Source organism: Hemiscyllium ocellatum, unplaced genomic scaffold (genome assembly GCF_020745735.1).
Source record: "Hemiscyllium ocellatum isolate sHemOce1 unplaced genomic scaffold, sHemOce1.pat.X.cur. scaffold_1329_pat_ctg1, whole genome shotgun sequence".
Taxonomy (NCBI): domain Eukaryota; kingdom Metazoa; phylum Chordata; class Chondrichthyes; order Orectolobiformes; family Hemiscylliidae; genus Hemiscyllium; species Hemiscyllium ocellatum.
The window spans coordinates 85,996-112,615 of NW_026867743.1; the positions used below are offsets into that span (position 1 = coordinate 85,996).

The 26,620-nt window shown below is 53.1% G+C and overlaps 18 non-coding genes across 18 annotated transcripts; all 18 read right to left on the minus strand.

Annotated features, from left to right (window-relative positions):
- Positions 1-587: 587 nt before the first annotated feature.
- Positions 588-660, minus strand: trnat-cgu (transfer RNA threonine (anticodon CGU)). Its single transcript has one exon. It is a non-coding gene; the product is annotated as a tRNA-Thr (tRNA).
- A 981-nt stretch (positions 661-1,641) lies between these two features.
- Positions 1,642-1,714, minus strand: trnat-ugu (transfer RNA threonine (anticodon UGU)). The gene has a single exon. It is a non-coding gene; the product is annotated as a tRNA-Thr (tRNA).
- A 766-nt stretch (positions 1,715-2,480) lies between these two features.
- On the minus strand, positions 2,481-2,553 carry trnat-cgu (transfer RNA threonine (anticodon CGU)). The gene has a single exon. It is a non-coding gene; the product is annotated as a tRNA-Thr (tRNA).
- A 1,819-nt stretch (positions 2,554-4,372) lies between these two features.
- On the minus strand, positions 4,373-4,445 carry trnat-cgu (transfer RNA threonine (anticodon CGU)). Its single transcript has one exon. It is a non-coding gene; the product is annotated as a tRNA-Thr (tRNA).
- A 982-nt stretch (positions 4,446-5,427) lies between these two features.
- On the minus strand, positions 5,428-5,500 carry trnat-ugu (transfer RNA threonine (anticodon UGU)). Its single transcript has one exon. It is a non-coding gene; the product is annotated as a tRNA-Thr (tRNA).
- A 766-nt stretch (positions 5,501-6,266) lies between these two features.
- Positions 6,267-6,339, minus strand: trnat-cgu (transfer RNA threonine (anticodon CGU)). The gene has a single exon. It is a non-coding gene; the product is annotated as a tRNA-Thr (tRNA).
- A 982-nt stretch (positions 6,340-7,321) lies between these two features.
- Positions 7,322-7,394, minus strand: trnat-ugu (transfer RNA threonine (anticodon UGU)). Its single transcript has one exon. It is a non-coding gene; the product is annotated as a tRNA-Thr (tRNA).
- Positions 7,395-8,160: 766 nt separating this feature from the next.
- On the minus strand, positions 8,161-8,233 carry trnat-cgu (transfer RNA threonine (anticodon CGU)). Its single transcript has one exon. It is a non-coding gene; the product is annotated as a tRNA-Thr (tRNA).
- A 982-nt stretch (positions 8,234-9,215) lies between these two features.
- Positions 9,216-9,288, minus strand: trnat-ugu (transfer RNA threonine (anticodon UGU)). Its single transcript has one exon. It is a non-coding gene; the product is annotated as a tRNA-Thr (tRNA).
- A 766-nt stretch (positions 9,289-10,054) lies between these two features.
- trnat-cgu (transfer RNA threonine (anticodon CGU)) lies at positions 10,055-10,127 on the minus strand. The gene has a single exon. It is a non-coding gene; the product is annotated as a tRNA-Thr (tRNA).
- A 980-nt stretch (positions 10,128-11,107) lies between these two features.
- Positions 11,108-11,180, minus strand: trnat-ugu (transfer RNA threonine (anticodon UGU)). The gene has a single exon. It is a non-coding gene; the product is annotated as a tRNA-Thr (tRNA).
- A 981-nt stretch (positions 11,181-12,161) lies between these two features.
- Positions 12,162-12,234, minus strand: trnat-ugu (transfer RNA threonine (anticodon UGU)). Its single transcript has one exon. It is a non-coding gene; the product is annotated as a tRNA-Thr (tRNA).
- A 766-nt stretch (positions 12,235-13,000) lies between these two features.
- Positions 13,001-13,073, minus strand: trnat-cgu (transfer RNA threonine (anticodon CGU)). Its single transcript has one exon. It is a non-coding gene; the product is annotated as a tRNA-Thr (tRNA).
- Positions 13,074-14,055: 982 nt separating this feature from the next.
- Positions 14,056-14,128, minus strand: trnat-ugu (transfer RNA threonine (anticodon UGU)). Its single transcript has one exon. It is a non-coding gene; the product is annotated as a tRNA-Thr (tRNA).
- Positions 14,129-14,893: 765 nt separating this feature from the next.
- Positions 14,894-14,966, minus strand: trnat-cgu (transfer RNA threonine (anticodon CGU)). Its single transcript has one exon. It is a non-coding gene; the product is annotated as a tRNA-Thr (tRNA).
- Positions 14,967-22,454: 7,488 nt separating this feature from the next.
- Positions 22,455-22,527, minus strand: trnat-cgu (transfer RNA threonine (anticodon CGU)). The gene has a single exon. It is a non-coding gene; the product is annotated as a tRNA-Thr (tRNA).
- Positions 22,528-24,333: 1,806 nt separating this feature from the next.
- On the minus strand, positions 24,334-24,406 carry trnat-cgu (transfer RNA threonine (anticodon CGU)). Its single transcript has one exon. It is a non-coding gene; the product is annotated as a tRNA-Thr (tRNA).
- Positions 24,407-25,366: 960 nt separating this feature from the next.
- trnat-ugu (transfer RNA threonine (anticodon UGU)) lies at positions 25,367-25,439 on the minus strand. The gene has a single exon. It is a non-coding gene; the product is annotated as a tRNA-Thr (tRNA).
- Between the last annotated feature and the right edge of the window lie 1,181 nt (positions 25,440-26,620).

The window sequence follows — 26,620 nt, forward strand, 5'->3', positions numbered from 1 at the left end:
CGCTTCATTGTCCCATTGTGTACGGTGATTGTGCGGGCTCGGTGGATTAGTCAGCATTCAATGTAGAATGATGCAGTGCGCGGAATGGGCCTGGGTAGATTGCTCTCTGCAGGTCGGTGTTGACGAGATAAGAATATATGAGATTGGTGACAGTGTGGAAACAGGCCCTTCAGCCCAACAAGTCCAAACTGTTTCCAAACTGGAGGGATTCTGTGCTCCTGTGATATCTGAGAATCACCGGGAGACATCATCGGTCAGCGATCTCAAACTGAAATCGGTGAACACACACGGCCCCGTTCTTTGCCTGCAGAACAAAGAAGTTTTTGGATTTCAACTGAACGCTGTAAGTGACAAAAGCAGAAGTTGCAGGAAAGCTCAACTTGACAAAAGTAGCAGCTCTCAGTCCAACAGGGTTATTCGGGAGCGCGTCGCGTACCTCTGGTGTTTGGGGGTGAAAACTCGCCCTTCCTCAGAAGCCGCTTGGACCATAAACAGGCGTTGAGCGATTCGAACATGGTACTCGTCAGTCGCATACCAAACATTGAAACTGACTGCGGGCTGGCCTGGCAAAGAGGATAAATGCGATGAGGCCCCAGTGAGATTTGAACTCACGCCCTCTGGTTTACGAGACCAGCGCTCTAACCGCTGAGCTATGGAGCCGGCGAGCGGCCGCCGCGAACCTTTGGCTGATTGGGTAACAGCCCTCGCGTCACCGTCTGGACAGTTTGAACACTCTCTCTCCCCGTGCGCGCGTGGGTTTGCTCCGGGTGCTCCGGTTACAGAGATGTGCAGCTTCTGCGGGATTGGCCATGCTTCATTGTCCCATTGTGTACGGTGATTGTGCGGGCTCGATGGATTAGTCAGCATTCAATGTACAACGATGCAGTGTGCGGAATGGGTCTGGGTAGACTGCTCTCTGCAGGTCGGTGTTGACGAGATTAGAATAAATTAGATTGGCGACAGTGTGGAAACAGGCCCTTCAGCCCAACAAGTCCACATCAACCCACCCAGACCCGTTTCTCTCTGAATAATGTACCTACGACTAGGGGCAATTTAGAATGGCCAATTCACACGACTTGCACGTCTTTAGACAGTGGGAGCGAACCGGAGCAAACCCACGCAGACTCTGGGCGAATGTGCAAACACGACACAGACAGTCCCCTAAAGCTGGAATCGTGACTGCGTCCCTAGTGCTGTGAGGCAGCAGTGCGAACCACTGAGCGGCTAGTTGGGCGGAATGGCCTGTTTCCAAACTGGAGGGATTCTATGCTTCTGTGATAGCTGAGAATCACCGGGAGACATGATTGGGAATGGTCATTCGGTCGCTTGGAGTGACTGAGGTCAGCGATCTCAAACTTTAATCGGTTCAGCGATCTCAAACTTTAATCGGTGAACACACACAGCCCCGTTCTTTGCCTGCAGAAGAAAGAAGTTGCAGGAAAACCTGCTCACCTGGTCGGAGACGAGAAATGAGAGGCGTTTCAGACATCAATTCCCAAAAGCAGCAGCTATGAGTCCAACAGGAGCGCCACCCGCCCCGCCGGTGGACGCTCGTGCTTCCAAGAAGCCGGTTGGACGACAAACGGGCGAGGAGCAATTTGAAGAACACAGCGCTCCTCAGCGTCATACCACAAGACTGAGAGGCCCCAGTGAGATTTGAACTCACGACCTCTGGTTTACAAGACCAGTGCTCTAACCGCTGAGCTATGGAGCCAGGCGCCAGGTCGCTCAGCGGAACTTGGCTGACTGGTTAACACTGGCTGAGTCAGAACGCTTGGGACACAGGTTCCAATCGACCCTCGCGTCACCGTCTGAACGGTTTGAACATTCTCCCCGTGGGTTTGCTCCGGCTGCTCCGTTTACAAAGAAGTGTAGCTTCTGCGGGATTGGCCACGCTTCATTGTCCCATTGTGTACGGTGATTGTGCGGGCTCGGTGGATTAGTCAGCATTCAATGTAGAATGATGCAGTGCGCGGAATGGGCCTGGGTAGATTGCTCTCTGCAGGTCGGTGTTGACGAGATAAGAATATATGAGATTGGTGACAGTGTGGAAACAGGCCCTTCAGCCCAACAAGTCCAAACTGTTTCCAAACTGGAGGGATTCTGTGCTCCTGTGATATCTGAGAATCACCGGGAGACATCATCGGTCAGCGATCTCAAACTGAAATCGGTGAACACACACGGCCCCGTTCTTTGCCTGCAGAACAAAGAAGTTTTTGGATTTCAACTGAACGCTGTAAGTGACAAAAGCAGAAGTTGCAGGAAAGCTCAACTTGACAAAAGTAGCAGCTCTCAGTCCAACAGGGTTATTCGGGAGCGCGTCGCGTACCTCTGGTGTTTGGGGGTGAAAACTCGCCCTTCCTCAGAAGCCGCTTGGACCATAAACAGGCGTTGAGCGATTCGAACATGGTACTCGTCAGTCGCATACCAAACATTGAAACTGACTGCGGGCTGGCCTGGCAAAGAGGATAAATGCGATGAGGCCCCAGTGAGATTTGAACTCACGCCCTCTGGTTTACGAGACCAGCGCTCTAACCGCTGAGCTATGGAGCCGGGCGAGCGGCCGCCGCGAACCTTTGGCTGATTGGGTAACAGCCCTCGCGTCACCGTCTGGACAGTTTGAACACTCTCTCTCCCCGTGCGCGCGTGGGTTTGCTCCGGCTGCTCCGGTTACAGAGATGTGCAGCTTCTGCGGGATTGGCCATGCTTCATTGTCCATTGTGTACGGTGATTGTGCGGGCTCGATGGATTAGTCAGCATTCAATGTACAACGATGCAGTGTGCGGAATGGGTCTGGGTAGACTGCTCTCTGCAGGTCGGTGTTGACGAGATTAGAATAAATTAGATTGGCGACAGTGTGGAAACAGGCCCTTCAGCCCAACAAGTCCACATCAACCCACCCAGACCCGTTTCTCTCTGAATAATGTACCTACGACTAGGGCAATTTAGAATGGCCAATTCACACGACTTGCACGTCTTTAGACAGTGGGAGCGAACCGGAGCAAACCCACGCAGACTCTGGGCGAATGTGCAAACACGACACAGACAGTCCCCTAAAGCTGGAATCGTGACTGCGTCCCTAGTGCTGTGAGGCAGCAGTGCGAACCACTGAGCGGCTAGTTGGGCGGAATGGCCTGTTTCCAAACTGGAGGGATTCTATGCTTCTGTGATAGCTGAGAATCACCGGGAGACATGATTGGGAATGGTCATTCGGTCGCTTGGAGTGACTGAGGTCAGCGATCTCAAACTTTAATCGGTTCAGCGATCTCAAACTTTAATCGGTGAACACACACAGCCCCGTTCTTTGCCTGCAGAAGAAAGAAGTTGCAGGAAAACCTGCTCACCTGGTCGGAGACGAGAAATGAGAGGCGTTTCAGACATCAATTCCCAAAAGCAGCAGCTATGAGTCCAACAGGAGCGCCACCCGCCCCGCCGGTGGACGCTCGTGCTTCCAAGAAGCCGGTTGGACGACAAACGGGCGAGGAGCAATTTGAAGAACACAGCGCTCCTCAGCGTCATACCACAAGACTGAGAGGCCCCAGTGAGATTTGAACTCACGATCTCTGGTTTACAAGACCAGTGCTCTAACCGCTGAGCTATGGAGCCAGGCGCCAGGTCGCTCAGCGGAACTTGGCTGACTGGTTAACACTGGCTGAGTCAGAACGCTTGGGACACAGGTTCCAATCGACCCTCGCGTCACCGTCTGAACGGTTTGAACATTCTCCCCGTGGGTTTGCTCCGGCTGCTCCGTTTACAAAGAAGTGTAGCTTCTGCGGGATTGGCCACGCTTCATTGTCCCATTGTGTACGGTGATTGTGCGGGCTCGGTGGATTAGTCAGCATTCAATGTAGAATGATGCAGTGCGCGGAATGGGCCTGGGTAGATTGCTCTCTGCAGGTCGGTGTTGACGAGATAAGAATATATGAGATTGGTGACAGTGTGGAAACAGGCCCTTCAGCCCAACAAGTCCAAACTGTTTCCAAACTGGAGGGATTCTGTGCTCCTGTGATATCTGAGAATCACCGGGAGACATCATCGGTCAGCGATCTCAAACTGAAATCGGTGAACACACACGGCCCCGTTCTTTGCCTGCAGAACAAAGAAGTTTTTGGATTTCAACTGAACGCTGTAAGTGACAAAAGCAGAAGTTGCAGGAAAGCTCAACTTGACAAAAGTAGCAGCTCTCAGTCCAACAGGGTTATTCGGGAGCGCGTCGCGTACCTCTGGTGTTTGGGGGTGAAAACTCGCCCTTCCTCAGAAGCCGCTTGGACCATAAACAGGCGTTGAGCGATTCGAACATGGTACTCGTCAGTCGCATACCAAACATTGAAACTGACTGCGGGCTGGCCTGGCAAAGAGGATAAATGCGATGAGGCCCCAGTGAGATTTGAACTCACGCCCTCTGGTTTACGAGACCAGCGCTCTAACCGCTGAGCTATGGAGCCGGGCGAGCGGCCGCCGCGAACCTTTGGCTGATTGGGTAACAGCCCTCGCGTCACCGTCTGGACAGTTTGAACACTCTCTCTCCCCGTGCGCGCGTGGGTTTGCTCCGGCTGCTCCGGTTACAGAGATGTGCAGCTTCTGCGGGATTGGCCATGCTTCATTGTCCCATTGTGTACGGTGATTGTGCGGGCTCGATGGATTAGTCAGCATTCAATGTACAACGATGCAGTGTGCGGAATGGGTCTGGGTAGACTGCTCTCTGCAGGTCGGTGTTGACGAGATTAGAATAAATTAGATTGGCGACAGTGTGGAAACAGGCCCTTCAGCCCAACAAGTCCACATCAACCCACCCAGACCCGTTTCTCTCTGAATAATGTACCTACGACTAGGGGCAATTTAGAATGGCCAATTCACACGACTTGCACGTCTTTAGACAGTGGGAGCGAACCGGAGCAAACCCACGCAGACTCTGGGCGAATGTGCAAACACGACACAGACAGTCCCCTAAAGCTGGAATCGTGACTGCGTCCCTAGTGCTGTGAGGCAGCAGTGCGAACCACTGAGCGGCTAGTTGGGCGGAATGGCCTGTTTCCAAACTGGAGGGATTCTATGCTTCTGTGATAGCTGAGAATCACCGGGAGACATGATTGGGAATGGTCATTCGGTCGCTTGGAGTGACTGAGGTCAGCGATCTCAAACTTTAATCGGTTCAGCGATCTCAAACTTTAATCGGTGAACACACACAGCCCCGTTCTTTGCCTGCAGAAGAAAGAAGTTGCAGGAAAACCTGCTCACCTGGTCGGAGACGAGAAATGAGAGGCGTTTCAGACATCAATTCCCAAAAGCAGCAGCTATGAGTCCAACAGGAGCGCCACCCGCCCCGCCGGTGGACGCTCGTGCTTCCAAGAAGCCGGTTGGACGACAAACGGGCGAGGAGCAATTTGAAGAACACAGCGCTCCTCAGCGTCATACCACAAGACTGAGAGGCCCCAGTGAGATTTGAACTCACGACCTCTGGTTTACAAGACCAGTGCTCTAACCGCTGAGCTATGGAGCCAGGCGCCAGGTCGCTCAGCGGAACTTGGCTGACTGGTTAACACTGGCTGAGTCAGAACGCTTGGGACACAGGTTCCAATCGACCCTCGCGTCACCGTCTGAACGGTTTGAACATTCTCCCCGTGGGTTTGCTCCGGCTGCTCCGTTTACAAAGAAGTGTAGCTTCTGCGGGATTGGCCACGCTTCATTGTCCCATTGTGTACGGTGATTGTGCGGGCTCGGTGGATTAGTCAGCATTCAATGTAGAATGATGCAGTGCGCGGAATGGGCCTGGGTAGATTGCTCTCTGCAGGTCGGTGTTGACGAGATAAGAATATATGAGATTGGTGACAGTGTGGAAACAGGCCCTTCAGCCCAACAAGTCCAAACTGTTTCCAAACTGGAGGGATTCTGTGCTCCTGTGATATCTGAGAATCACCGGGAGACATCATCGGTCAGCGATCTCAAACTGAAATCGGTGAACACACACGGCCCCGTTCTTTGCCTGCAGAACAAAGAAGTTTTTGGATTTCAACTGAACGCTGTAAGTGACAAAAGCAGAAGTTGCAGGAAAGCTCAACTTGACAAAAGTAGCAGCTCTCAGTCCAACAGGGTTATTCGGGAGCGCGTCGCGTACCTCTGGTGTTTGGGGGTGAAAACTCGCCCTTCCTCAGAAGCCGCTTGGACCATAAACAGGCGTTGAGCGATTCGAACATGGTACTCGTCAGTCGCATACCAAACATTGAAACTGACTGCGGGCTGGCCTGGCAAAGAGGATAAATGCGATGAGGCCCCAGTGAGATTTGAACTCACGCCCTCTGGTTTACGAGACCAGCGCTCTAACCGCTGAGCTATGGAGCCGGGCGAGCGGCCGCCGCGAACCTTTGGCTGATTGGGTAACAGCCCTCGCGTCACCGTCTGGACAGTTTGAACACTCTCTCTCCCCGTGCGCGCGTGGGTTTGCTCCGGGTGCTCCGGTTACAGAGATGTGCAGCTTCTGCGGGATTGGCCATGCTTCATTGTCCCATTGTGTACGGTGATTGTGCGGGCTCGATGGATTAGTCAGCATTCAATGTACAACGATGCAGTGTGCGGAATGGGTCTGGGTAGACTGCTCTCTGCAGGTCGGTGTTGACGAGATTAGAATAAATTAGATTGGCGACAGTGTGGAAACAGGCCCTTCAGCCCAACAAGTCCACATCAACCCACCCAGACCCGTTTCTCTCTGAATAATGTACCTACGACTAGGGGCAATTTAGAATGGCCAATTCACACGACTTGCACGTCTTTAGACAGTGGGAGCGAACCGGAGCAAACCCACGCAGACTCTGGGCGAATGTGCAAACACGACACAGACAGTCCCCTAAAGCTGGAATCGTGACTGCGTCCCTAGTGCTGTGAGGCAGCAGTGCGAACCACTGAGCGGCTAGTTGGGCGGAATGGCCTGTTTCCAAACTGGAGGGATTCTATGCTTCTGTGATAGCTGAGAATCACCGGGAGACATGATTGGGAATGGTCATTCGGTCGCTTGGAGTGACTGAGGTCAGCGATCTCAAACTTTAATCGGTTCAGCGATCTCAAACTTTAATCGGTGAACACACACAGCCCCGTTCTTTGCCTGCAGAAGAAAGAAGTTGCAGGAAAACCTGCTCACCTGGTCGGAGACGAGAAATGAGAGGCGTTTCAGACATCAATTCCCAAAAGCAGCAGCTATGAGTCCAACAGGAGCGCCACCCGCCCCGCCGGTGGACGCTCGTGCTTCCAAGAAGCCGGTTGGACGACAAACGGGCGAGGAGCAATTTGAAGAACACAGCGCTCCTCAGCGTCATACCACAAGACTGAGAGGCCCCAGTGAGATTTGAACTCACGACCTCTGGTTTACAAGACCAGTGCTCTAACCGCTGAGCTATGGAGCCAGGCGCCAGGTCGCTCAGCGGAACTTGGCTGACTGGTTAACACTGGCTGAGTCAGAACGCTTGGGACACAGGTTCCAATCGACCCTCGCGTCACCGTCTGAACGGTTTGAACATTCTCCCCGTGGGTTTGCTCCGGCTGCTCCGTTTACAAAGAAGTGTAGCTTCTGCGGGATTGGCCACGCTTCATTGTCCCATTGTGTACGGTGATTGTGCGGGCTCGGTGGATTAGTCAGCATTCAATGTAGAATGATGCAGTGCGCGGAATGGGCCTGGGTAGATTGCTCTCTGCAGGTCGGTGTTGACGAGATAAGAATATATGAGATTGGTGACAGTGTGGAAACAGGCCCTTCAGCCCAACAAGTCCAAACTGTTTCCAAACTGGAGGGATTCTGTGCTCCTGTGATATCTGAGAATCACCGGGAGACATCATCGGTCAGCGATCTCAAACTGAAATCGGTGAACACACACGGCCCCGTTCTTTGCCTGCAGAACAAAGAAGTTTTTGGATTTCAACTGAACGCTGTAAGTGACAAAAGCAGAAGTTGCAGGAAAGCTCAACTTGACAAAAGTAGCAGCTCTCAGTCCAACAGGGTTATTCGGGAGCGCGTCGCGTACCTCTGGTGTTTGGGGGTGAAAACTCGCCCTTCCTCAGAAGCCGCTTGGACCATAAACAGGCGTTGAGCGATTCGAACATGGTACTCGTCAGTCGCATACCAAACATTGAAACTGACTGCGGGCTGGCCTGGCAAAGAGGATAAATGCGATGAGGCCCCAGTGAGATTTGAACTCACGCCCTCTGGTTTACGAGACCAGCGCTCTAACCGCTGAGCTATGGAGCCGGGCGAGCGGCCGCCGCGAACCTTTGGCTGATTGGGTAACAGCCCTCGCGTCACCGTCTGGACAGTTTGAACACTCTCTCTCCCCGTGCGCGCGTGGGTTTGCTCCGGCTGCTCCGGTTACAGAGATGTGCAGCTTCTGCGGGATTGGCCATGCTTCATTGTCCCATTGTGTACGGTGATTGTGCGGGCTCGATGGATTAGTCAGCATTCAATGTACAACGATGCAGTGTGCGGAATGGGTCTGGGTAGACTGCTCTCTGCAGGTCGGTGTTGACGAGATTAGAATAAATTAGATTGGCGACAGTGTGGAAACAGGCCCTTCAGCCCAACAAGTCCACATCAACCCACCCAGACCCGTTTCTCTCTGAATAATGTACCTACGACTAGGGGCAATTTAGAATGGCCAATTCACACGACTTGCACGTCTTTAGACAGTGGGAGCGAACCGGAGCAAACCCACGCAGACTCTGGGCGAATGTGCAAACACGACACAGACAGTCCCCTAAAGCTGGAATCGTGACTGCGTCCCTAGTGCTGTGAGGCAGCAGTGCGAACCACTGAGCGGCTAGTTGGGCGGAATGGCCTGTTTCCAAACTGGAGGGATTCTATGCTTCTGTGATAGCTGAGAATCACCGGGAGACATGATTGGGAATGGTCATTCGGTCGCTTGGAGTGACTGAGGTCAGCGATCTCAAACTTTAATCGGTTCAGCGATCTCAAACTTTAATCGGTGAACACACACAGCCCCGTTCTTTGCCTGCAGAAGAAAGAAGTTGCAGGAAAACCTGCTCACCTGGTCGGAGACGAGAAATGAGAGGCGTTTCAGACATCAATTCCCAAAAGCAGCAGCTATGAGTCCAACAGGAGCGCCACCCGCCCCGCCGGTGGACGCTCGTGCTTCCAAGAAGCCGGTTGGACGACAAACGGGCGAGGAGCAATTTGAAGAACACAGCGCTCCTCAGCGTCATACCACAAGACTGAGAGGCCCCAGTGAGATTTGAACTCACGACCTCTGGTTTACAAGACCAGTGCTCTAACCGCTGAGCTATGGAGCCAGGCGCCAGGTCGCTCAGCGGAACTTGGCTGACTGGTTAACACTGGCTGAGTCAGAACGCTTGGGACACAGGTTCCAATCGACCCTCGCGTCACCGTCTGAACGGTTTGAACATTCTCCCCGTGGGTTTGCTCCGGCTGCTCCGTTTACAAAGAAGTGTAGCTTCTGCGGGATTGGCCACGCTTCATTGTCCCATTGTGTACGGTGATTGTGCGGGCTCGGTGGATTAGTCAGCATTCAATGTAGAATGATGCAGTGCGCGGAATGGGCCTGGGTAGATTGCTCTCTGCAGGTCGGTGTTGACGAGATAAGAATATATGAGATTGGTGACAGTGTGGAAACAGGCCCTTCAGCCCAACAAGTCCAAACTGTTTCCAAACTGGAGGGATTCTGTGCTCCTGTGATATCTGAGAATCACCGGGAGACATCATCGGTCAGCGATCTCAAACTGAAATCGGTGAACACACACGGCCCCGTTCTTTGCCTGCAGAACAAAGAAGTTTTTGGATTTCAACTGAACGCTGTAAGTGACAAAAGCAGAAGTTGCAGGAAAGCTCAACTTGACAAAAGTAGCAGCTCTCAGTCCAACAGGGTTATTCGGGAGCGCGTCGCGTACCTCTGGTGTTTGGGGGTGAAAACTCGCCCTTCCTCAGAAGCCGCTTGGACCATAAACAGGCGTTGAGCGATTCGAACATGGTACTCGTCAGTCGCATACCAAACATTGAAACTGACTGCGGGCTGGCCTGGCAAAGAGGATAAATGCGATGAGGCCCCAGTGAGATTTGAACTCACGCCCTCTGGTTTACGAGACCAGCGCTCTAACCGCTGAGCTATGGAGCCGGGCGAGCGGCCGCCGCGAACCTTTGGCTGATTGGGTAACAGCCCTCGCGTCACCGTCTGGACAGTTTGAACACTCTCTCTCCCCGTGCGCGCGTGGGTTTGCTCCGGGTGCTCCGGTTACAGAGATGTGCAGCTTCTGCGGGATTGGCCATGCTTCATTGTCCCATTGTGTACGGTGATTGTGCGGGCTCGATGGATTAGTCAGCATTCAATGTACAACGATGCAGTGTGCGGAATGGGTCTGGGTAGACTGCTCTCTGCAGGTCGGTGTTGACGAGATTAGAATAAATTAGATTGGCGACAGTGTGGAAACAGGCCCTTCAGCCCAACAAGTCCACATCAACCCACCCAGACCCGTTTCTCTCTGAATAATGTACCTACGACTAGGGGCAATTTAGAATGGCCAATTCACACGACTTGCACGTCTTTAGACAGTGGGAGCGAACCGAGCAAACCCACGCAGACTCTGGGCGAATGTGCAAACACGACACAGACAGTCCCCTAAAGCTGGAATCGTGACTGCGTCCCTAGTGCTGTGAGGCAGCAGTGCGAACCACTGAGCGGCTAGTTGGGCGGAATGGCCTGTTTCCAAACTGGAGGGATTCTATGCTTCTGTGATAGCTGAGAATCACCGGGAGACATGATTGGGAATGGTCATTCGGTCGCTTGGAGTGACTGAGGTCAGCGATCTCAAACTTTAATCGGTTCAGCGATCTCAAACTTTAATCGGTGAACACACACAGCCCCGTTCTTTGCCTGCAGAAGAAAGAAGTTGCAGGAAAACCTGCTCACCTGGTCGGAGACGAGAAATGAGAGGCGTTTCAGACATCAATTCCCAAAAGCAGCAGCTATGAGTCCAACAGGAGCGCCACCCGCCCCGCCGGTGACGCTCGTGCTTCCAAGAAGCCGGTTGGACGACAAACGGGCGAGGAGCAATTTGAAGAACACAGCGCTCCTCAGCGTCATGCCACAAGACTGAGAGGCCCCAGTGAGATTTGAACTCACGACCTCTGGTTTACAAGACCAGTGCTCTAACCGCTGAGCTATGGAGCCAGGCGAGCGGCCGCCGCGAACCTTTGGCTGATTGGGTAACAGCCCTCGCGTCACCGTCTGGACAGTTTGAACACTCTCTCTCCCCGTGCGCGCGTGGGTTTGCTCCGGGTGCTCCGGTTACAGAGATGTGCAGCTTCTGCGGGATTGGCCACGCTTCATTGTCCCATTGTGTACGGTGATTGTGCGGGCTCGGTGGATTAGTCAGCATTCAATGTACAACGATGCAGTGTGCGGAATGGGTCTGGGTAGACTGCTCTCTGCAGGTCGGTGTTGACGAGATTAGAATAAATTAGATTGGCGACAGTGTGGAAACAGGCCCTTCAGCCCAACAAGTCCACATCAACCCACCCAGACCCGTTTCTCTCTGAATAATGTACCTACGACTAGGGGCAATTTAGAATGGCCAATTCACACGACTTGCACGTCTTTAGACAGTGGGAGCGAACCGGAGCAAACCCACGCAGACTCTGGGCGAATGTGCAAACACGACACAGACAGTCCCCTAAAGCTGAATCGTGACTGCGTCCCTAGTGCTGTGAGGCAGCAGTGCGAACCACTGAGCGGCTAGTTGGGCGGAATGGCCTGTTTCCAAACTGGAGGGATTCTATGCTTCTGTGATAGCTGAGAATCACCGGGAGACATGATTGGGAATGGTCATTCGGTCGCTTGGAGTGACTGAGGTCAGCGATCTCAAACTTTAATCGGTTCAGCGATCTCAAACTTTAATCGGTGAACACACACAGCCCCGTTCTTTGCCTGCAGAAGAAAGAAGTTGCAGGAAAACCTGCTCACCTGGTCGGAGACGAGAAATGAGAGGCGTTTCAGACATCAATTCCCAAAAGCAGCAGCTATGAGTCCAACAGGAGCGCCACCCGCCCCGCCGGTGGACGCTCGTGCTTCCAAGAAGCCGGTTGGACGACAAACGGGCGAGGAGCAATTTGAAGAACACAGCGCTCCTCAGCGTCATACCACAAGACTGAGAGGCCCCAGTGAGATTTGAACTCACGACCTCTGGTTTACAAGACCAGTGCTCTAACCGCTGAGCTATGGAGCCAGGCGCCAGGTCGCTCAGCGGAACTTGGCTGACTGGTTAACACTGGCTGAGTCAGAACGCTTGGGACACAGGTTCCAATCGACCCTCGCGTCACCGTCTGAACGGTTTGAACATTCTCCCCGTGGGTTTGCTCCGGCTGCTCCGTTTACAAAGAAGTGTAGCTTCTGCGGGATTGGCCACGCTTCATTGTCCCATTGTGTACGGTGATTGTGCGGGCTCGGTGGATTAGTCAGCATTCAATGTAGAATGATGCAGTGCGCGGAATGGGCCTGGGTAGATTGCTCTCTGCAGGTCGGTGTTGACGAGATAAGAATATATGAGATTGGTGACAGTGTGGAAACAGGCCCTTCAGCCCAACAAGTCCAAACTGTTTCCAAACTGGAGGGATTCTGTGCTCCTGTGATATCTGAGAATCACCGGGAGACATCATCGGTCAGCGATCTCAAACTGAAATCGGTGAACACACACGGCCCCGTTCTTTGCCTGCAGAACAAAGAAGTTTTTGGATTTCAACTGAACGCTGTAAGTGACAAAAGCAGAAGTTGCAGGAAAGCTCAACTTGACAAAAGTAGCAGCTCTCAGTCCAACAGGGTTATTCGGGAGCGCGTCGCGTACCTCTGGTGTTTGGGGGTGAAAACTCGCCCTTCCTCAGAAGCCGCTTGGACCATAAACAGGCGTTGAGCGATTCGAACATGGTACTCGTCAGTCGCATACCAAACATTGAAACTGACTGCGGGCTGGCCTGGCAAAGAGGATAAATGCGATGAGGCCCCAGTGAGATTTGAACTCACGCCCTCTGGTTTACGAGACCAGCGCTCTAACCGCTGAGCTATGGAGCCGGGCGAGCGGCCGCCGCGAACCTTTGGCTGATTGGGTAACAGCCCTCGCGTCACCGTCTGGACAGTTTGAACACTCTCTCTCCCCGTGCGCGCGTGGGTTTGCTCCGGGTGCTCCGGTTACAGAGATGTGCAGCTTCTGCGGGATTGGCCATGCTTCATTGTCCCATTGTGTACGGTGATTGTGCGGGCTCGATGGATTAGTCAGCATTCAATGTACAACGATGCAGTGTGCGGAATGGGTCTGGGTAGACTGCTCTCTGCAGGTCGGTGTTGACGAGATTAGAATAAATTAGATTGGCGACAGTGTGGAAACAGGCCCTTCAGCCCAACAAGTCCACATCAACCCACCCAGACCCGTTTCTCTCTGAATAATGTACCTACGACTAGGGGCAATTTAGAATGGCCAATTCACACGACTTGCACGTCTTTAGACAGTGGGAGCGAACCGGAGCAAACCCACGCAGACTCTGGGCGAATGTGCAAACACGACACAGACAGTCCCCTAAAGCTGGAATCGTGACTGCGTCCCTAGTGCTGTGAGGCAGCAGTGCGAACCACTGAGCGGCTAGTTGGGCGGAATGGCCTGTTTCCAAACTGGAGGGATTCTATGCTTCTGTGATAGCTGAGAATCACCGGGAGACATGATTGGGAATGGTCATTCGGTCGCTTGGAGTGACTGAGGTCAGCGATCTCAAACTTTAATCGGTTCAGCGATCTCAAACTTTAATCGGTGAACACACACAGCCCCGTTCTTTGCCTGCAGAAGAAAGAAGTTGCAGGAAAACCTGCTCACCTGGTCGGAGACGAGAAATGAGAGGCGTTTCAGACATCAATTCCCAAAAGCAGCAGCTATGAGTCCAACAGGAGCGCCACCCGCCCCGCCGGTGGACGCTCGTGCTTCCAAGAAGCCGGTTGGACGACAAACGGGCGAGGAGCAATTTGAAGAACACAGCGCTCCTCAGCGTCATACCACAAGACTGAGAGGCCCCAGTGAGATTTGAACTCACGACCTCTGGTTTACAAGACCAGTGCTCTAACCGCTGAGCTATGGAGCCAGGCGCCAGGTCGCTCAGCGGAACTTGGCTGACTGGTTAACACTGGCTGAGTCAGAACGCTTGGGACACAGGTTCCAATCGACCCTCGCGTCACCGTCTGAACGGTTTGAACATTCTCCCCGTGGGTTTGCTCCGGCTGCTCCGTTTACAAAGAAGTGTAGCTTCTGCGGGATTGGCCACGCTTCATTGTCCCATTGTGTACGGTGATTGTGCGGGCTCGGTGGATTAGTCAGCATTCAATGTAGAATGATGCAGTGCGCGGAATGGGCCTGGGTAGATTGCTCTCTGCAGGTCGGTGTTGACGAGATAAGAATATATGAGATTGGTGACAGTGTGGAAACAGGCCCTTCAGCCCAACAAGTCCAAACTGTTTCCAAACTGGAGGGATTCTGTGCTCCTGTGATATCTGAGAATCACCGGGAGACATCATCGGTCAGCGATCTCAAACTGAAATCGGTGAACACACACGGCCCCGTTCTTTGCCTGCAGAACAAAGAAGTTTTTGGATTTCAACTGAACGCTGTAAGTGACAAAAGCAGAAGTTGCAGGAAAGCTCAACTTGACAAAAGTAGCAGCTCTCAGTCCAACAGGGTTATTCGGGAGCGCGTCGCGTACCTCTGGTGTTTGGGGTGAAAACTCGCCCTTCCTCAGAAGCCGCTTGGACCATAAACAGGCGTTGAGCGATTCGAACATGGTACTCGTCAGTCGCATACCAAACATTGAAACTGACTGCGGGCTGGCCTGGCAAAGAGGATAAATGCGATGAGGCCCCAGTGAGATTTGAACTCACGCCCTCTGGTTTACGAGACCAGCGCTCTAACCGCTGAGCTATGGAGCCGGGCGAGCGGCCGCCGCGAACCTTTGGCTGATTGGGTAACAGCCCTCGCGTCACCGTCTGGACAGTTTGAACACTCTCTCTCCCCGTGCGCGCGTGGGTTTGCTCCGGGTGCTCCGGTTACAGAGATGTGCAGCTTCTGCGGGATTGGCCATGCTTCATTGTCCCATTGTGTACGGTGATTGTGCGGGCTCGATGGATTAGTCAGCATTCAATGTACAACGATGCAGTGTGCGGAATGGGTCTGGGTAGACTGCTCTCTGCAGGTCGGTGTTGACGAGATTAGAATAAATTAGATTGGCGACAGTGTGGAAACAGGCCCTTCAGCCCAACAAGTCCACATCAACCCACCCAGACCCGTTTCTCTCTGAATAATGTACCTACGACTAGGGGCAATTTAGAATGGCCAATTCACACGACTTGCACGTCTTTAGACAGTGGGAGCGAACCGGAGCAAACCCACGCAGACTCTGGGCGAATGTGCAAACACGACACAGACAGTCCCCTAAAGCTGGAATCGTGACTGCGTCCCTAGTGCTGTGAGGCAGCAGTGCGAACCACTGAGCGGCTAGTTGGGCGGAATGGCCTGTTTCCAAACTGGAGGGATTCTATGCTTCTGTGATAGCTGAGAATCACCGGGAGACATGATTGGGAATGGTCATTCGGTCGCTTGGAGTGACTGAGGTCAGCGATCTCAAACTTTAATCGGTTCAGCGATCTCAAACTTTAATCGGTGAACACACACAGCCCCGTTCTTTGCCTGCAGAAGAAAGAAGTTGCAGGAAAACCTGCTCACCTGGTCGGAGACGAGAAATGAGAGGCGTTTCAGACATCAATTCCCAAAAGCAGCAGCTATGAGTCCAACAGGAGCGCCACCCGCCCCGCCGGTGGACGCTCGTGCTTCCAAGAAGCCGGTTGGACGACAAACGGGCGAGGAGCAATTTGAAGAACACAGCGCTCCTCAGCGTCATACCACAAGACTGAGAGGCCCCAGTGAGATTTGAACTCACGATCTCTGGTTTACAAGACCAGTGCTCTAACCGCTGAGCTATGCAGCCAGGCGTCAGGTCGCTCAGCGGAACTTGGCTGACTGGTTAACACTGGCTGAGTCAGAACGCTTGGGACACAGGTTCCAATCGACCCTCGCGTCACCGTCTGAACGGTTTGAACATTCTCCCCGTGGGTTTGCTCCGGCTGCTCCGTTTACAAAGAAGTGTAGCTTCTGCGGGATTGGCCACGCTTCATTGTCCCATTGTGTACGGTGATTGTGCGGGCTCGGTGGATTAGTCAGCATTCAATGTAGAATGATGCAGTGCGCGGAATGGGCCTGGGTAGATTGCTCTCTGCAGGTCGGTGTTGACGAGATAAGAATATATGAGATTGGTGACAGTGTGGAAACAGGCCCTTCAGCCCAACAAGTCCAAACTGTTTCCAAACTGGAGGGATTCTGTGCTCCTGTGATATCTGAGAATCACCGGGAGACATCATCGGTCAGCGATCTCAAACTGAAATCGGTGAACACACACGGCCCCGTTCTTTGCCTGCAGAACAAAGAAGTTTTTGGATTTCAACTGAACGCTGTAAGTGACAAAAGCAGAAGTTGCAGGAAAGCTCAACTTGACAAAAGTAGCAGCTCTCAGTCCAACAGGGTTATTCGGGAGCGCGTCGCGTACCTCTGGTGTTTGGGGGTGAAAACTCGCCCTTCCTCAGAAGCCGCTTGGACCATAAACAGGCGTTGAGCGATTCGAACATGGTACTCGTCAGTCGCATACCAAACATTGAACTGACTGCGGGCTGGCCTGGCAAAGAGGATAAATGCGATGAGCCCCAGTGAGATTTGAACTCACGCCCTCTGGTTTACGAGACCAGCGCTCTAACCGCTGAGCTATGGAGCCGGGCGAGCGGCCGCCGCGAACCCTTTGGCTGATTGGGTAACAGCCCTCGCGTCACCGTCTGGACAGTTTGAACACTCTCTCTCCCCGTGCGCGCGTGGGTTTGCTCCGGCTGCTCCGGTTACAGAGATGTGCAGCTTCTGCGGGATTGGCCATGCTTCATTGTCCCATTGTGTACGGTGATTGTGCGGGCTCGATGGATTAGTCAGCATTCAATGTACAACGATGCAGTGTGCGGAATGGGTCTGGGTAGACTGCTCTCTGCAGGTCGGTGTTGACGAGATTAGAATAAATTAGATTGGCGACAGTGTGGAAACAGGCCCTTCAGCCCAACAAGTCCACATCAACCCACCCAGACCCGTTTCTCTCTGAATAATGTACCTACGACTAGGGGCAATTTAGAATGGCCAATTCACACGACTTGCACGTTTTTTACAGTGGGAGCGAACCGGAGCAAACCCACGCAGACTCTGGGCGAATGTGCAAACACGACACAGACAGTCCCCTAAAGCTGGAATCGTGACTGCGTCCCTAGTGCTGTGAGGCAGCAGTGCGAACCACTGAGCGGCTAGTTGGGCGGAATGGCCTGTTTCCAAACTGGAGGGATTCTATGCTTCTGTGATAGCTGAGAATCACCGGGAGACATGATTGGGAATGGTCATTCGGTCGCTTGGAGTGACTGAGGTCAGCGATCTCAAACTTTAATCGGTTCAGCGATCTCAAACTTTAATCGGTGAACACACACAGCCCCGTTCTTTGCCTGCAGAAGAAAGAAGTTGCAGGAAAACCTGCTCACCTGGTCGGAGACGAGAAATGAGAGGCGTTTCAGACATCAATTCCCAAAAGCAGCAGCTATGAGTCCAACAGGAGCGCCACCCCCCCCGCCGGTGGACGCTCGTGCTTCCAAGAAGCCGGTTGGACGACAAACGGGCGAGGAGCAATTTGAAGAACACAGAGCGCTCCTCAGCGTCATACCACAAGACTGAGAGGCCCCAGTAAGATTTGAACTCACGATCTCTGGTTTACAAGACCAGTGCCTAACCGCTGAGCTATGAGCCAGGCGTCAGGTCGCTCAGCGGAACTTGGCTGACTGGTTAACACTGGCTGAGTCAGAACGCTTGGGACACAGGTTCCAATCGACCCTCGCGTCACCGTCTGAACGTTTTGAACATTCTCCCCGTGGGTTTGCTCCGGCTGCTCCGTTTACAAAGAAGTGTAGCTTCTGCGGGATTGCCACGCTTCATTGTCCCATTGTGTACGGTGATTGTGCGGGCTCGGTGGATTAGTCAGCATTCAATGTAGAATGATGCAGTGCGCGGAATGGGCCTGGGTAGATTGCTCTCTGCAGGTCGGTGTTGACGAGATAAGAATATATGAGATTGGTGACAGTGTGGAAACAGGCCCTTCAGCCCAACAAGTCCAAACTGTTTCCAAACTGGAGGGATTCTGTGCTCCTGTGATATCTGAGAATCACCGGGAGACATCATCGGTCAGCGATCTCAAACTGAAATCGGTGAACACACACGGCCCCGTTCTTTGCCTGCAGAACAAAGAAGTTTTTGGATTTCAACTGAACGCTGTAAGTGACAAAAGCAGAAGTTGCAGGAAAGCTCAACTTGACAAAGTAGCAGCTCTCAGTCCAACAGGGTTATTCGGAGCGCATCGCGTACCTCTGGTGTTTGGGGGTGAAAACTCGCCCTTCCTCAGAAGCCGCTTGGACCATAAACAGGCGTTGAGCGATTCGAACATGGTACTCGTCAGTCGCATACCAAACATTGAAACTGACTGCGGGCTGGCCTGGCAAAGAGGATAAATGCGATGAGGCCCCAGTGAGATTTGAACTCCACGCCCTCTGGTTTACGAGACCAGCGCTCTAACCGCTGAGCTATGGAGCCGGGCGAGCGGCGCGCCGCGAACCTTTGGCTGATTGGGTAACAGCCCTCGCGTCACCGTCTGGACAGTTTGAACACTCTCTCTCCCCGTGCGCGCGTGGGTTTGCTCCGGGTGCTCCGGTTACAGAGATGTGCAGCTTCTGCGGGATTGGCCATGCTTCATTGTCCCATTGTGTACGGTGATTGTGCGGGCTCGATGGATTAGTCAGCATTCAATGTACAACGATGCAGTGTGCGGAATGGGTCTGGGTAGACTGCTCTCTGCAGGTCGGTGTTGACGAGATTAGAATAAATTAGATTGGCGACAGTTGGAAAACAGGCCCTTCAGCCAACAAGTCCACATCAACCCACCCAGACCCGTTTCTCTCTGAATAATGTACCTACGACTAGGGGCAATTTAGAATGGCCAATTCACACGACTTGCACGTCTTTAGACAGTGGGAGCGAACCGGAGCAAACCCACGCAGACTCTGGGCGAATGTGCAAACTCGACACAGACAGTCCCCTAAAGCTGGAATCGTGACTGCGTCCCTAGTGCTGTGAGGCAGCAGTGCGAACCACTGAGCGGCTAGTTGGGCGGAATGGCCTGTTTCCAAACTGGAGGGATTCTATGCTTCTGTGATAGCTGAGAATCACCGGGAGACATGATTGGGAATGGTCATTCGGTCGCTTGGAGTGACTGAGGTCAGCGATCTCAAACTTTAATCGGTCAGCGATCTCAAACTTTAATCGGTTGAACACACACAGCCCCGTTCTTTGCCTGCAGAAGAAAGAAGTTGCAGGAAAACCTGCTCACCTGGTCGGAGACGAAAATGAGAGGCGTTTCAGACATCAATTCCCAAAAGCAGCAGCTATGAGTCCAACAGGAGCGCCACCCGCCCCGCCGGTGGACGCTCGTGCTTCCAAGAAGCCGGTGGACGACAAACGGGCGAGGAGCAATTTGAAGAACACAGCGCTCCTCAGCGTCATACCACAAGACTGAGAGGCCCCAGTGAGATTTGAACTCACGATCTCTGGTTTACAAGACCAGTGCTCTAACCGCTGAGCTATGCAGCCAGGCGTCAGTCGCTCAGCGGAACTTGGCTGACTGGTTAACCTGGCTGAGTCAGAACGCTTGGGACACAGGTTCCAATCGACCCTCGCGTCACCGTCTGAACTTTTGAACATTCTCCCCGTGGGTTTGCTCCGGCTGCTCCGTTTACAAAGAAGTGTAGCTTCTGCGGGATTGGCCACGCTTCATTGTCCCATTTGTACGGTGATTGTGCGGGCTCGGTGGATTAGTCAGCATTCAATGTAGAATGATGCAGTGCGCGGAATGGCCTGGGTAGATTGCTCTCTGCAGGTCGTGTTGACGAGATAAGAATATATGAGATTGGTGACAGTGTGGAAACAGGCCCTTCAGCCCAACAAGTCCAAACTGTTTTCCAAACTGGAGGGATTCTGTGCTCCTGTGATATCTGAGAATCACCGGGAGACATCATCGGTCAGCGATCTCAAACTGAAATCGGTGAACACACACGGCCCCGTTCTTTGCCTGCAGAACAAAGAAGTTTTTGGATTTCAACTGAACGCTGTAAGTGACAAAAGCAGAAGTTGCAGGAAAGCTCAACTTGACAAAAGTAGCAGCTCTCAGTCCAACAGGGTTATTCGGGAGCGGTCGCGTACCTCTGGTGTTTGGGGGTGAAAACTCGCCCTTCCTCAGAAGCCGCTTGGACCATAAACAGGCGTTGAGCGATTCGAACATGGTACTCGTCAGTCGCATACCAAACATTGAAACTGACTGCGTGCTGGCCTGGCAAAGAGGATAAATGCGATGAGGCCCCAGTGAGATTTGAACTCACGCCCTCTGTTTACGAGACCAGCGCTCTAACCGCTGAGCTATGGAGCCGGGCGAGCGCGGCCGCCGCGAACCTTTGGCTGATTGGGTAACAGCCCTCGCGTCACCGTCTGGACAGTTTGAACACTCTCTCTCCCCGTGCGCGCGTGGGTTTGCTCCGGGTGCTCCGGTTACAGAGATGTGCAGCTTCTGCGGGAATGGCCACGCTTCATTGTCCCATTGTGTACGGTGATTGTGCGGCTCGATGGATTAGTCAGCATTCAATGTACAACGATGCAGTGTGCGGAATGGGTCTGGGTAGACTGCTCTCTGCAGGTCGGTGTTGACGAGATTAGAATAAATTATAGATTGGCGACAGTGTGGAAACAGGCCCTTCAGCCCAACAAGTCCACATCAACCCACCCAGACCCGTTTCTCTCTGAATAATGTACCTACGACTAGGGCAATTTAGAATGGCCAATTCACACGACTTGCACGTCTTCAGACAGTGGGAGCGAACCGGCGCAAACCCACGCAGACTCTGGCGAATGTGCAAACACGACACAGACAGTCCCCTAAAGCTGGAATCGTGACTGCGTCCCTAGTGCTGTGAGGCAGCAGTGCGAACCACTGAGCGTGCTAGTTGGGCGGAATGGCCTGTTTCCAAACTGGGGTAGGATTCTATGCTTCTGTGATAGCTGAGAATCACCGGAGACATGATTGGGAATGGTCATTCGGTCGCTTGGAGTGACTGAGGTCAGCGATCTCAAACTTTAATCGGTTCAGCGATCTCAACTTTAAATCGGTGACACACACAGCACCGTTCTTTGCCTGCAGAAGAAAGAAGTTGGCAGGAAAACCTGCTCACACTGGTCGGAGACGAGAAATGAGATGCGTTTCAGAGACATCAATTCCCAAAATCAGCAGCTATGATCCACAGGAGCGCCACGCCCCCCGCCGGTGGACGCTCGTGCTTCCAGAAGCCGTTGGACGACAAACGGGCGAGGAGCAATTTGAAGAACACAGCGCTCCTCAGCGTCATACCACAAGACTGAGAGGCCCCAGTGAGATTTGAACTCACGACCTCTGGTTACAAGACCAGTGCTCTAAACCGCTGAGCTATGGAGCCAGGCGCAGGTCGCTCAGCGGAACTTGGCTGACTGGTTAACACTGGCTGAGTCAGAACGCTTGGACACAGGTTCCAATCGACCCTCGCGTCACCGTCTGAACGGTTTGAACATTCTCCCGCCGTGGGTTTGCTCCGGCTGCTCCGTTTACAAAGAAGTGAAGCTTCTGCGGGATTGGCCACGCTTCATTGTCCCATTGTGTACGGTGATTGTGCGGGCTCGGTGGATTAGTCAGCATTCAATGTAGAATGATGCAGTGCGCGGAATGGGCCTGGGTAGATTGCTCTCTGCAGGTCGGTGTGACGAGATAAGAATATATGAGATTGGTGACAGTGTGGAAACAGGCCCTTCAGCCCAACAAGTCCAAACTGTTTCCAAACTGGAGGGATTCTGTGCTCCTGTGATATCTGAGAATCACCGGGAGACATCATCGGTCAGCGATCTCAAACTGAAATCGGTGAACACACACGGCCGCGTTCTTTGCCTGCAGAACAAAGAAGTTTTTGGATTTCAACTGAACGCTGTAAGTGACAAAAGCAGAAGTTGCAGAAAGCTCAACTTGACAAAAGTAGCAGCTCTCAGTCCAACAGGGTTATTCGGGAGCGCGTCGCGTACCTCTGGTGTTTGGGGGTGAAAACTCGCCCTTCCTCAGAAGCCGCTTGGACCATAAACAGGCGTTGAGCGATTCGAACATGGTACTCGTCAGTCGCATACCAAACATTGAAACTGACTGCGGGCTGGCTGGCAAAGAGATAAATGCGATGAGGCCCCAGTGAGATTTGAACTCACGCCCTCTGGTTTACGAGACCAGCGCTCTAACCGCTGAGCTATGGAGCCGGGCGAGCGGCCGCCGCGAACCTTTGGCTGATTGGTAACAGCCCTCGCGTCACCGTCTGGACAGTTTGAACACTCTTCTCCCCGTGCGCGCGTGGGTTTGCTCCGGGTGCTCCGGTTACAGAGATGTGCAGCTTCTGCGGGATTGGCCACGCTTCATTGTCCCATTGTGTACGGTGATTGTGCGGCTCGATGGATTAGTCAGCATTCAATGTACAACGATGCAGTGTGCGGAATGGGTCTGGGTAGACTGCTCTCTGGCAGGTCGTGTTGACGAGATTAGAATAATTAGATTGGCGACAGTGTGGAAACAGGCCCTTCAGCCCAACAAGTCCACATCAACCCACCCAGACCCGTTTCTCTCTGAATATGTACCTACGACAGGGGCAATTTAGAATGGCCAATTCACACGACTTGCACGTCTTCAGACAGTGGGAGCGAACCGGCGCAAACCCACGCAGACTCTGGCGAATGTGCAAACACGACACAGACAGTCCCCTAAAGCTGGAATCGTGACTGCGTCCTAGTGCTGTGAGGCAGCAGTGCGAACCACTGAGCGGCTAGTTGGGCGAATGGCCTGTTTCCAAACTGGAGGGATTCTATGCTTCTGTGATAGCTGAGAATCACCGGGAGACATGATTGGGAATGGTCATTCGGTCGCTTGGAGTGACTGAGGTCAGCGATCTCAAACTTTAATCGGTTCAGCGATCTCAAACTTAATCGGTGAACACACACAGCCCCGTTCTTTGCCTGCAGAAGAAAGAAGTTGCAGGAAAACCTGCTCACCTGGTCGGAGACGAGAAATGAGAGGCGTTTCAGACATCAATTCCCAAAGCAGCAGCTATGAGTCCAACAGGAGCGCCACCCGCCCCGCCGTGGACGCTCGTGCTTCCAAGAAGCCGTTTACGACAAACGGGCGAGGAGCAATTTGAAGAACACAGCGCTCCTCAGCGTCATACCACAAGACTGAGAGGCCCCAGTGAGATTTGAACTCACGACCTCTGGTTTAACAAGACCAGTGCTCTAACCGCTGAGCTATGGAGCCAGGCGCCAGGTCGCTCAGCGGAACTTGGCTGACTGGTTAACACTGCTGAGTCAGAACGCTTGGGACACAGGTTCCAATCGACCCTCGCGTCACCGTCTGAACGGTTTGAACATTCTCCCCGTGGGTTTGCTCCGGCTGCTCCGTTTACAAAGAAGTGTAGCTTCTGCGGGATTGGCCACGCTTCATTGTCCCATAGTGTACGGTGATTGTGCGGGCTCGGTGGATTAGTCAGCATTCAATGTAGAATGATGCAGTGCGCGGAATGGCCTGGGGTAGATTGCTCTCTGCAGGTCGGTGTTGACGAGATAAGAATATATGAGATTGGTGACAGTGTGGAAACAGGCCCTTCAGCCCAACAAGTCCAAACTGGTTCCAAACTGGAGGGATTCTGTGCTCCTGTGATATCTGAGAATCACCGGGAGACATCATCGTCAGCGATCTCAAACTGAAATCGGTGAACACACACGCCCCGTTCTTTGCCTGCAGAACAAAGAAGTTTTTGGATTTCAACTGAACGCTGGTAAGTGACAAAAGCAGAAGTTGCAGGAAAGCTCAACTTGACAAAGAGTAGCAGCTCTCAGTCCAACAGGGTTATTCGGAGGCGCGTCGCGTACCTCTGGTGTTTGGGGGTGAAAACTCGCCCTTCCTAAGAAGCCGCTTGGACCATAAACAGGCGTTGAGCGATTCGAACATGGTACTCGTCAGTCGCATACCAAACATTGAAACTGACTGCGGGCTGGCCTGGCAAAGAGGAAAATGCGATGAGGCCCCAGTGAGATTTGAACTCACGCCCTCTGGTTTACGAGACCAGCGCTCTAACCGCTGAGCTATGGAGCCGGCGAGCGGCCGCCGCGAACCTTTGGCTGATTGGGTAACAGCCCTCGCGTCACCGTCTGGACAGTTTGAACACTCTCTCTCCCCGTGCGCGCGTGGGTTTGCTCCGGCTGCTCCGGTACAGAGATGTGCAGCTTCTGCGGGATTGGCCACGCTTCATTGTCCCATTGTGTACGGTGATTGTGCAGGCCCGGTGGATGGTCACATTCAATGTACAACGATGCAGTGTGCGGAATGGGTCTGGGTAGACTGCTCTCTGCAGGTCGGTGTTGACGAGAATAGAAATAAATTAGATTGGCGACAGTGTGGAAACAGGCCCTTCAGCCCAACAAGTCCACTCAACCCACCCAGACCCGTTTCTCTCTGAATAATGTACCTACGACTAGGGCAATTTAGAAGGCCAATTCACACTATGCACGACTTGCACGTCTTAGACAGTGGGAGCGAACCGGAGCAAACCCACGCAGACTCTGGCGAATGTGCAAACACGACACAGACAGTCCCCTAAGCTGGAATCGTGACTGCGTCCCTAGTGCTGTGAGGCAGCAGTGCGAACCACTGAGCGGCTAGTTGGGCGTAATGGCCTGTTTCCAAACTGGAGGGATTCTATGCTTCTGTGATAGCTGAGAATCACCGGGAGACATGATTGGGAATGGTCATTCGGTCGCTTGGAGTGACTGAGGTCAGCGATCTCAAACTTTAATCGGTGAACACAACACACAGCCCCGTTCTTTGCCTGCAGAAGAAAGAAGTTGCAGGAAAACCTGCACACCTGGTCGGAGACGAGAAATGAGAGGCGTTTCAGACATCAATTCCAAAAGCAGCAGCTATGAGTCCACCAGGAGCGCCACCCCCCGCCCCGCCGGTGGACGCTCGTGCTTCCAAGAAGCCGGTTGGACGACAACGGGGCGAGGAGCAATTTGAAGAACACAGCGCTCCTCAGCGTCATACCACAAGACTGAGAGGCCCCAGTGAGATTTGAACTCACGACCTCTGGTTTACAAGACCAGTGCTCTAACCGCTGAGCTATGGAGCCAGGCGCCAGTCCGCTCAGCGGAACTTGGCTGACTGGTTTAACACTGGCTGAGTCAGAACGCTTGGGACACAGGTTCCAATCGACCCTCGCGTCACCGTCTGAACGGTTTGAACATTCTCCCCGTGGGTTTGCTCCGGCTGCTCCGTTTACAAAGAAGTGTAGCTTCTGCGGATTGGCCACGCTTCATTGTCCCATTGTGTACGGTGATTGTGCGGGCTCGGTGGATTAGTCAGCATTCAATGTAGAATGATGCAGTGCGCGGAATGGGCCTGGTAGATTGCTCTCTGCAGGTCGTGTTGACGAGATAAGAATATATGAGATTGGTGACAGTGTGGAAACAGGCCCTTCAGCCCAACAAGTCCAAACTGTTTCCAAACTGGAGGGATTCTGTGCTCCTGTGATATCTGAGAATCACCGGGAGACATCATCGGTCAGCGATCTCAAACTGAAATCGGTGAACACACCACGGCCCCGTTCTTTGCCTGCAGAACAAAGAAGTTTTTGGATTTCAACTGAACGCTGTAAGTGACAAAAGCAGAAGTTTGCAGGAAAGCTCAACTTGACAAAAGTAGCAGCTCTCAGTCCCCAACAGGGTTATTCGGGAGCGCGTCTCGTTCCTCTGGTGTTTGGGGGTGAAACTCGCCCTTCCTAAGAAGCCGCTTGGACCATAAACAGCGTTGAGCGATTCGAACATGGTACTCGTCAGTCGCATACCAAACATTGAAACTGACTGCGGGCTGGCCTGGCAAAGAGGATAAATGCGATGAGGCCCAGTGAATTTTGAACTCACGCCCTCTGGTTTACGAGACCAGCGCTCTAACCGCTGAGCTATGGAGCCGGGCGAGCGGCCGCCGCGAACCTTTTGCTGATTGGGTAACAGCCCTCGCGTCACCGTCTGGACAGTTTGAACACTCCTCTCTCCCTCCCGTGCGCGCGTGGTTTGCTCCGGGTGCTCCGTTACAGAGATGTGCAGCTTCTGCGGGATTGGCCACGCTTCATTGTCCCATTGTGTACGGTGATTGTGCGGGCTCGATGGATTAGTCAGCATTCAATGTACAACGATGCAGTGTGCGGAATGGGCTGGTAGACTGCTCTCTGCGGTCGGTGTTGACGAGATTAGAATAAATTAGATTGGCGACAGTGTGGAAACAGGCCCTTCAGCCCAACAAGTCCACATCAAC